The sequence below is a fragment of the Penaeus monodon genome, chromosome 16 (genome assembly GCF_015228065.2).
Source record: "Penaeus monodon isolate SGIC_2016 chromosome 16, NSTDA_Pmon_1, whole genome shotgun sequence".
Taxonomy (NCBI): domain Eukaryota; kingdom Metazoa; phylum Arthropoda; class Malacostraca; order Decapoda; family Penaeidae; genus Penaeus; species Penaeus monodon.
Genome location: NC_051401.1, coordinates 18,821,616 through 18,832,932, shown reverse-complemented (window position 1 = coordinate 18,832,932; position 11,317 = coordinate 18,821,616). Strand labels below are relative to the sequence as shown.

At 35.7% G+C, this 11,317-nt stretch overlaps 1 pseudogene; it reads right to left on the bottom strand.

Annotated features, from left to right (window-relative positions):
* Positions 1 to 1,505: 1,505 nt before the first annotated feature.
* Positions 1,506 to 11,317, bottom strand: part of LOC119582617 — a 24,117-nt pseudogene continuing 14,305 nt past the window's right edge.

Sequence of the window (11,317 nt, the reverse complement as noted above, 5' to 3'; positions counted from 1 at the left end):
TACATGGCCTAAAAAAAAAAGTTAAACATGAAATAGAGAAATTTCCTTCTCATATTTTAATTCTGCTAACAAGTATACTTATGTAAAACTGGTATTCAAAAGCCTTTATGTCCCATGCAAATTTGTTAATTTCGAAACAATCCAATGTGTTTTGTAGAATACAGGCTGTATGCTACATCTGTTTCTGGGACAAATATAGATAAGTGTTTGCAATTTAACTGGAGCATATTTAGCCTCTGGTGAATGTATTAGACAAGTTACAAGATGATTCCTTCCTTGTACTTATTAAACTAATCAAGTTTGCATTTTGAAAATATGTAAATAGGATATACCAAATTAAAGGATAAAGAAACTTCAACTTCCTTGAATATATTCTTATACAAAAGTAACAAAATGAAATTTGATTAACAGAACGTGTACTTCAAAAAATATACATATCTAGGAAACCACAAATTATCACAAGATCTTAATACTGTGAAATTGTGAAAACTTCCTTGCATTTTCACAGTAAACTTTTACTGCTTAATCAGTGGCAATTCCAAAAAGAGAGATCCTTCAACAAAGCCAAGTCATCAACGAAATAACCTTCCATAGTAGTAAAAGATACATGTTTAGCAACATGTTATACAATTCCCATGTAAATTAAAAGCAACAATTCACCTAGATACCAGTCCACTTTTCTAATGATTAACTCACGGAAATTACTGACCTTCATCCATATGTAAAATGACCACTTCTTATAAAGCAAATGTTTCTACTATTAATATCTAAAAATTCAATAAACCACAAGATGTAGGCAATGGTGGATTTAAACTCAAAACAATCACTTAATGTTTTGGCAGACCTGCCATGTTAGGAATTCCTTCCCTCCAAAAACCCAAGCTATTAGAAATTAAGTAAAAGTTAGTAGTACTGTGCAAAAAAGTAAACTAACAAGAAGACACCCTCACCTTCCTACTAGGCAATTATTTCGTACCAAACATTAAAATGGTCACCCACTGCACGGAGGCCCAACTGCTCCAGCAGATTACAAATTATGAGCGATTTAAAAATCTACGACAATCACCAAGTCATGATAAACAAACAAAAGACAATTGATTACTTTCCCTACTAGAGGAAGGCAGGAAACAAAGCACTCTTTGTTGGCTTAGACTCACCTTCCTCCACGCCCCCACCTTTTAAAAAAGAATGTGAGGACAAAACACTTTGGGGGTGAATTCATTCCTTTGCAGTTAAGACCTTGGGGAGGTGAAAGTCAATTTAAGATAGAAAACCTGGACCAAACTCAATGCTATTGTCAATGGGCCCATCAAAATATTTGTAAATTCCATAAAATAAGACTAAATGTAAACTAGTTCTCTAAAACTGGCCCACATACAAAAAGAGAATCCTATGTTCAAATAAGCAGAATTCAAACTTGAAAATTTCTTACCATGGCATGAAACACCAACTAAAAACCTAATGGATACTTTCTCCTTTGCTTTTGTGACCGACACAAATAAAAACAAAAAAAAAATATAAAGTGCTTAGGTGTGCTGCACTAAAAATGGCAAGTTCCATCTTAAAATAATATGAAGCTGACTGGCTTCTTCCATACAGCTTTCAGCATGATATATTAAAAACACTTGTGTTATTAATAGTATTTTAGGCAGTAATAAAACCACATTTTGCAAGCCAATAAAGCTGATGGAATCCTATTCAACCTACTATGAATGCCCTCTTCATAGAGTATCATAATGACAATCACACAGTAAAACATTAAACCAACACCACAATCAACCTGATATATGGCAATAGGTCAACCACCTCAAGTCCATACAAAAATTTCACACCTTAGTCATGGTACAGTCTCTTAAAACACACACCTCTACACCACAAAATATACACCCCCTTTCATTAACCTCAACATATGAGTGGACATGGACCATGAATACACAAATTGCCAATTATTTTGAACTAAAATTAGATGGTATTATCATCAGAATACAAACATTAGTTTAAATAACTCGGCTAAGAGTGGTTTGTGTACGGAGCTTGGAGTTCCTCATGAGAGCTTGTGGCCACCATGGGCATCCATTGGTGAGTGAGCTGCCAACATGATCGACAGAAATACTTGAAGCAATTCTCATCTCGACAGAAGTATGGTCCTTGCTGCATCTGACACAGCTGACAGAGAGAGTCAGCCAGATAAGGATCCACCTGTACCTGAAATAGAAACCTAGATAGTAACATTTTTATCCCACACAACCACATTTATACATGCAATAAAATTATCTACATTTAAAAGTTACCTTTTTGGTAAACTTGGGTGTTTTTATCTCAATGAATGCTGCTCTCACTGCCTTTCTATACGACTGCACATTGTTAAAGGTGACTCGGCCAGACCCTATTGGGTATTTGTGCTTGTCTGTATCTATTCCTGTAACAGAAGGAAACCATTCTTATAATTATATTTCTAAACTAAAAAAAACTGTAGATGTCAGTACTGTAATTCTTTTTTTTTCATATTTGTAAGCCACTCACTACTGTTTAATATACCACAAATAGTATCTTAGGAATTAAAACTTTCCTCATTTGCAAAATACACCTTAAAAGAATATTCATTAATAACCATATTCATTACTGACAACTCAATTTCACCCCATTTTCTATGACAGGCTGATGGTAGTGCATATACAGGTATGGAGTGAACCACACACTTATGTAATGTCCCCTGTAGTTTGTTATGAATTTTGTTACATACAGACAGCTCCACATGTGCTCAGCCTGCAAGGAGTCTAGCAGTATGCACAAGTAACCAGGAAAATGTGTTTTCTTTCTCATACTATTGATATCAATACTGTTATTCTTATTGATGATATGATTATTAATTGTTATTGAGCACTTTCCAAAATTCAAGGAAAGGGTAAACAGGTGAGACAAATAGGACTACTGACTCACTCCGTGGTGACTAAGCATTTGTAAGGCCATCGGTGTGTCAAGACAAACTTGTATTACAGTGGGTAGAGCATGTATTCTTCCCATCTGTGCCAAGTGGGTTAATTCTCATGTACTGAGCCATGTCTTTTCAGCAACTGTGGCTTTTTTATTTCTAGCTTTGGCCAACCTCTGTACCTCCAAATTTTAGCTGCTGCTCTTATCCTACTGAAACCATGTACCCTCTCCCTCCCCATTACTTTCCTTATAAGCACACATTTCTAATCTCCTAAGAAACTAGACTTCTAGAAACTAGTTTATACATGCGTACATACACATGCGTATGTACACATACATACACACACACATGCATATGTACACATACAAACACATGCACACACACACATACGAGCACATGCATATGTACACATACGAACACATGCACACACACACATACGAACACATGCACACACACACATACGAACACATGCACACACACACATACGAACACATGCACACACCACACATACGAACACATGCACACACACACATACGAACACATGCACACACACACATACGAACACATGCACACACACACTACGAACACATGCACACACACACATACGAACACATGCACACACACACATACGAACACATGCACACACACAATACGAACACATGCACACACACACATACGAACACATGCACACACACACATACGAACACATGCACACACACATACGAACACATGCACACACACACACGAACACATGCACACACACACACGAACACATGCACACACACACACACACACGAACACATGCACACACACACACACACGAACACATGCACACACACACACGAACACATGCACACACACATACGTACACATGCACACACACATACGTACACATGCACACACGTACATATATATATATACATACACATGCAACCCCTTCTACATTTTTCAAACTGTTAACAGACTGGTGCTACATGGTGTTCATAGGTCTCCATCCCTTTAACTCAATAACAATAGGCATTCATTTCTGCCAAGAGTAACAGAATTCAAATACAGGATGGCAAGTTTCTATTCAATTGTGTAGGCTGAAGTGGGTTATAAGTATGGCTCTGAATAATGTTATTACAGAACCCCTCTTAACCAGACTTAAAAAGCGTTACTTCCTGGAAAACTGCTCATGCTGCAGCCAAAAACAGAGTAAGTTGTAAATTTCCTGCACTTCTAATTTTTCAATGAGCAGATGACTATACATGACTCAGAATGGTATGGGAACAACTTGTCATCACTGGGTTGCCAATATTACAATGGCTTTTACAAATCAGGCACTATAGTCAGCTAGTCAAATGAATTATCAGAAATATGGATTTTTTTATCTACCATACATTACTTCAGTATACAAAGCTAGTGGGACTTCAAGCCTACTCTGGAAGGCTCTATCCCCCTCAATGACAGCAATGACAATTTATATATGACCAGCTTATTACTTTGCACGAAGCTAGATTTTGACTGAATTGTTCCATTGGCTAAATTTAAAACAAATGTTATAAAAGAATAATACCTGAATACACAACTCCTCCAAACAGGTCATTCATGATGTTAGCCAATCCCTCTGCACTCAACATTCCATGCAGTGCACCAACAAATACAGTCTTTGCAGGATCCAGTTGATATGATGGACAGCGGACATAGTTGCTATCACTGATCACCCATGGAATTATCTGTACCTGTTTAATAATAATAAAAACAAAACATTAACATTAACATTTAATTGGAAAATTCCAAGATTTCTGTCAGGGCCTTTCTAATAGTTAACCCACTAGCAACAGTTCCTTTGGAGTGCCATACACCCTACCTTCCAGGCAGTATTTATAGTGGCAAGTGGCCTCTGTTGGGGACCTCCGTGTACACCACCCACAGCAGGCAACCTAATCAGGGCATAAGCTCCAGTTTTACATCTCATTAACCCTTTCCCGATGGGTGGCATGTACGTACATGCCAGGGCATGCCTGGACTATCTGCCGGTGGCATGTACGTACATGCCAAGGTGTATGTATAGCCATGCCTTTTTTTTTTTTTTTTTTTTTACAATTATGGCAAAATTTTTTTTTTTGCCACTGAAAATGTGATTAAGTAGTTTTTAAACACTCATTTTCCCTATACTATGCATTTCATAAAGGCTTCCCGGGCTTCCGACGTTAGTGTGAAAAAAATTACATCGGTAATCGACAACATTGGCCAGAGATTATATAGTATTCACGAAGTGATAATGTAAAACCACGTGAAAATACCGATAAGTATTTTTGTAAAAAAAAAATCACATATTTATAAAAACACTGTACATAATTATATCTATATGGAAGTAATAATATAAACCTGTAGAAACTAAAGTTTCTATATAATAACTTGAAAGAAAAAATGCAAAAAAATACAACAAAACCTACAGTTTCAACTCCATGATACCACACACTGCTTATTTTATTCAGACTATGGAGCAAAAATGATCAACTATGGAGTCTATATACAACAAAAATATTCCACAGTCTTGATTTATCAGGAAATATGGCAAATAGAGACCTTAGAAAATAATAATACTGAAAATACAACATAGGCTCTTAGTATTACGAAGAAAAGGCAAGGGATGCTGGTATTGGGCATGAGCGGTCGCGCATGCTAGGGTGACGATATGAGCCCTAGAAGTGGGGCCCAGGCCACTATGAATACTACCCGTTGGGAAAGGGTTAATAGACTTGATTATAAATGTTTATGCTTTTGAGAACCAAACAATATTTTGTGTACTCGTAAGCTAAAATGCAATCTCAACATTTGTTACAATGGTTGGAAGTCTTAATATAGAGTCCAGACTCTAATAATGCCATGTGCATAATTCTCAGTACCACATTTGCCAAGGGTATCATGAGGGTAAATCAGTTTCTAAAAAAAAAAAAATTATATACACTATTTTTTTGCATGCACTGTATTTATAAGGCAGCATACCACAACTTGAAGCAGCCTCAAGTACAAAATCCAACATACAGTCGGCACAGGAGCTCTTGCTACTGCTCCTCCAAACCTGTCCCAAGCATACCTAAACATCAGGTATCTCCAAATTGCATGCCACTGCTGCCGCTACTGCTGCCGCTGTTGCTGCAGTGTGTGCCTCACTGCAACGGAGGGTCTTGCTGCAGCTCTGCTCCTGGTTGAGAAGGCCCCTTCTCTAAACTCCTCCAGAGCTCAGAGGCAAGGCCAACTCTGAGGCCTTCTGTGATTCCTCAGATCCCTGGGAACGATGGATGGCACAGGTACTGACAAATGGCCATGTCAAAGAGGAATAAAGAAGACCTTCCTGTACCAGACCGTGGACTTGCGAATCGTTGGATAGTAACTGGCTATCTGATCACCAACATCGATTGCTGATATTGAAATGTTTTTACCACCAACAGTTTATCCCGTTCATTGCAGTGGTATGGACTGTTGACATTGTTGTGGTCCTTCCACATAAAGGACAGCAACCCTTCTTGCTGTGCCAGTAATTAATATCACCTTTCTCCTCCGCATTGAGGTTATTCGGCATGAACCTCCTGTTCAGCTGGGCTGACAGGGGGTTTTCACCCCACATTAGTTTTAAGTGACCACAGCAAATGAAAGACTAGGCAATGAATACCATTACCCACAAATAACGGGTATCCCTTCCCAAGGAAGTTGCCAAACTCCATAAGTGAAGGGTACCCAATCCTCTGCCTACCTGCCTGGCTCCCTTCCTCCTTCCATAGTTTTGCCTTTCGTTTCATTATTATTTTCTGTCTATGTCTGGCCTCATAACCCTCCTACTCACTACCCTTATAGGACTTAAAAATCCAGGTAAACTGAAGTAGTAACTATAACATCTTTATATGACCTCATGACATAACTAGGGGTTACGCGTGCAATAAGAAAGCCCTTCGAAATATCCATGTAGACAAAACAGATGTCACCGAGGCCCATTGCATTACACTCATGCTTGAGACACCCAGTAGACGGCCGGAATCAACAACAGCCCACATGGTCCATTTTCTGGATGTCCCAACGGTGGGACATCTTTTGAGGGTCAACAATTATCTATGTTTAAAATGATAAACCATCATAAAATTAAACTAAATTGGTACCCTATCCCAAATTGTAGTAGTGCACATGTCTAAGGACAATCTTAACCCAGAAAAAAAAAAAGTTCTTACCTCCTTCTGACGAATCCGTCTAGATGAAATTTTTGTAGTAATAGTTCCCCAATGCTAAAATCTTGGCTACAAGAGGACAGTAGAGATTTCACCTGTAATTCATTAAATTTACTGAGAAAACAAGACAAGGTGGAATCAAAATAATTAGATCTAAAATTCAACATTTCACATGCCTGTAATATAGAGGGGGGGGGGGGAAGCTGCAGGCTTATCAATATCTAACTATAGGAAACTGAAAATTTACCTTTATTATTTTACTTTAAAAACCAAACACCAAACTGTACTTTGCAAGTAATGTACTGATTTTTTTTCAAACTTGAACTTTCATTCTTGATTTTCTGTATCTAATAGTATCTTTTTAAAAACTCAAATATTAGTTTTGAGACCATTGAGTCATATTCCAAGACACCCTTTCTCACCTGAAAAATATTTACCCGTGATTACTTTTAACAGTTTCACTATTGAAGTGTATTTCTACATACATTACATACATACACATATGTATAATATAATATAATAATATAATATATAAAATATATATATATATATTATATATATATATATTAATAAAAATATATATATATAATATATATATATATATATAATATATATATAAAATTTTATTATAATATATTAATATCTATATATATAAATATATATATATATAAAAATATATAATATATATATATATAATTAATATTATATATATATAAATATATAATAAATAATATATATATATATAATATATATATATAATATATATAATATATAATAAAATATATATATATAAATATATATATATATAATATATATATATATATATTATATATAAATATATATAATATATATAATATACATATATATAATCTATAAATATATATATAATATACATATACATATACATTAATATACATATACATAAATAATATACATATAATATACTTACATATACATAATACATATACATAAACTTACATATACATAAACTTACATATACATAAACTTACATATACATAAACTTGCATATACATAAACTTGCATATACATAAACTTGCATATACATAAACTTACATATACATAAACTTACATATACATAAACTTACATATACTAAACTTACATATACATAAACTTACATATACAATAAACTTACATATACTAAACTTACATATACATAAACTTACATATACATAAACTTACATATACATAAACTTACATATACATAAACTTACATATACATAAACTTACATATACATAAACTTACATATACATAAACTTACATACTAACTACATACATAACTTACATATACATAAACTTACATATACATAAACTTACATATACATAAACTTACATATACATAAACTTACATATACATATACATCTACATATGCTTACATATGCATTACATATGCTTACATATGCATCTACATATGCTTACATATGCATCTACATATGCTTACATATGCATCTACATATGCTTACATATGCATCTACATATGCTTACATATGCATCTACATATGCTTACATATGCATCTACATATGCTTACATATGCATCTACATATGCTTACATATGCATTCATATGCTACATATGCATCTACATATCTTACATATGCATCTACATATGCTTACATATGCATTACATATGCTTACATATGCATCTACATATGCTTACATATGCATCTACATATGCTTACATATGCATCTACATATGCTTACATATGCATCTACATATGCTTACATACTGAAAAATTATATACATATATATTAACCTCTGATCTGGATGACATGAAAAATTTTGGCTGTCACTGGAAAAAATTGGCTGAGGGCCAGGATAGCAGGAACACACCATAAGAATTCAATTGGATACTTACTCAATGGGAATTTAGAAAGGAGCTTTTGCATTATTTCCATCATTAAATGAATGTGGAATAGTACTGGCTGTGTTACTGAAACTGGAATATTAGTATATATTTTTTTAATAACAAAAATATCAATACTACTCGTTCTTATTACTGTACTGGGTTATGGATTACCTAGAAAAAATAATGAGTTTATGCAAGGAAAATTGTCTATTGTCATCTGAATACAGTACATTGGAAAATGTCAGAAAAGCGAAGAACACCCCCGTGATCAGCCACTCAAAGTAGCTTTGGCCCAAGAATAATAATGCATAAAATAATTTTTTTTAAATCAAACAAAAAAGGAAGTCCCCTTTAAATACTGATGACAAACTGACCTGCTTTTCATGTTCAAAGAGGATGTACACATATCCTCGTGGTGGGTTTGCAGAGTTTTCTTTACCAGGCCACTCCACTTGGATATTACCGAAGTGTAAAAAGGTCTGTTTCAAAGCTGCTTCTGTGACATCCCAGGGAACACCACCCAAAAACACCTGTAGATTCCAAAGCATTTTATGAATGAAGATGAAAAGATGCAAGGAGAGTCTGGCTGATAAAATCTGAGGACTTTTTTTTTACAAGTTATCAGTTACTACCACAAAGGCAGATGGCCAGGGAGAAATTTGGCTTTCTGATACGTCAACATTTATGTAGCTCATAATTACTACGTACAAATAAAGCAAGAAAAACTATTTCTCAAGAGCAAAAAGGAAGGCAAAGTGAGCTGTACTAAAAAAATTTAAATTTCAAGTAAAATGGTAATTTTAACAATCCTAACATATACACAAGATTGTGAAATGTTCATAACAAAGGAGAATAATACTAGCAAGAGTAAATTTTTTTTTTACCCAAACAAAAATACAAACTGCTTTCAAACAGCGAGATATGGCTTACCTTACAGGAGTATATGGGATTTTTGTGTACTCTTGTTGGCAGCTGTCCACTCCATGTACAGGTTGCATCACACACAGCTGTTTCAAAGTGTCAAAAGAACTTACAGGTTGATATTAATTGGGAATTAGACAAAATAGGAGATTATTAAACACTGTAAAAGGCCTTCACAAAAATGACATTATAAACTTTGCTGAATTGGTTTTATTTAAGGATTGCTATTCCAAAAACCTCAGCTACCATGACCTAAGAAACATCTCATATTCAACATGGTTCAAAAGTTACACTTAGGTATTTGCATACAATATATTGTTATTTGACAATCAGATCAACCTCAATAAAAGGTTCACATTTGACTACATGTATCTGCCATCATGTTCAATACTAAGATAGGTATAATCAGTAAATATCTCATGAACATTTAATTTCCATAGATTCCATTATCCATAGATGCCAATCCTGTCATCATATGCTACAGCACCACTGTGGATGGCATATGTTGATGTACAGTCATGGCCTACAATAATCAGAAGACTAGGCATGCGTGTTGGTCAAATGCAGAGAGATTAGAGGCAGGATTTCTTCATCTAGATGATGCCATGCACAGATACACAATGGCATTAACCTTTTATCTTCACTATATGCAGTTTTCATTATTAAGGATTCTATAGCTCTTGCAGGTAATCAACAGTGGAGAATCAAAGTGGAAAATGGTTAATGATGTCAAATAATGGACTGGAAAAGAGGAATACAGAGAGAGAGGGGAATAGAGAGAGAGAGAGAGAGAGAGAGAGAGAGGGGAAATAGAGAGAGAGAGAGAGAGAGAGGAGAGAGAGGAGAAGAGAGAGAGAGAGAGAGAGAGGAGAGAGAGAGAGAGAGAGAGAGAGAGACAGAGCGGAACAGAGGAGAGAGCGTTAGAGAGAGAGAGAGAGAGAGAGAGAGAGCAGAGAGACAGAGAGGAGAACAGAGAGAGAGAGAGAAGGAGAGAGAGAGAGAGAGAGACAGAGCGGAACAGAGAGAGAGAGAGAGAGAGAGACAGAGCGGAACAGAGAGAGAGAGAGAGAGAGAGAGACAGAGCGGAACAGAGAGAGAGAGAGAGAGAGAGACAGAGCGGAACAGAGAGAGAGAGAGAGAGAGAGACAGAGCGGAACAGAGAGAGAGAGAGAGAGAGAGACAGAGCGGAACAGAGAGAGAGAGAGAGAGACAGAGCGGAACAGAGAGAGAGAGAGAGAGAGAGACAGGAACAGAGAGAGAGAGAGAGAGACAGAGCGGAACAGAGAGAGAGAGAGACAGAGACAGAGCGGAACAGAGAGAGAGAGAGACAGAGACAGAGCGGAACAGAGAGAGAGAGACAGAGACAGAGCGGAACAGAGAGAGAGA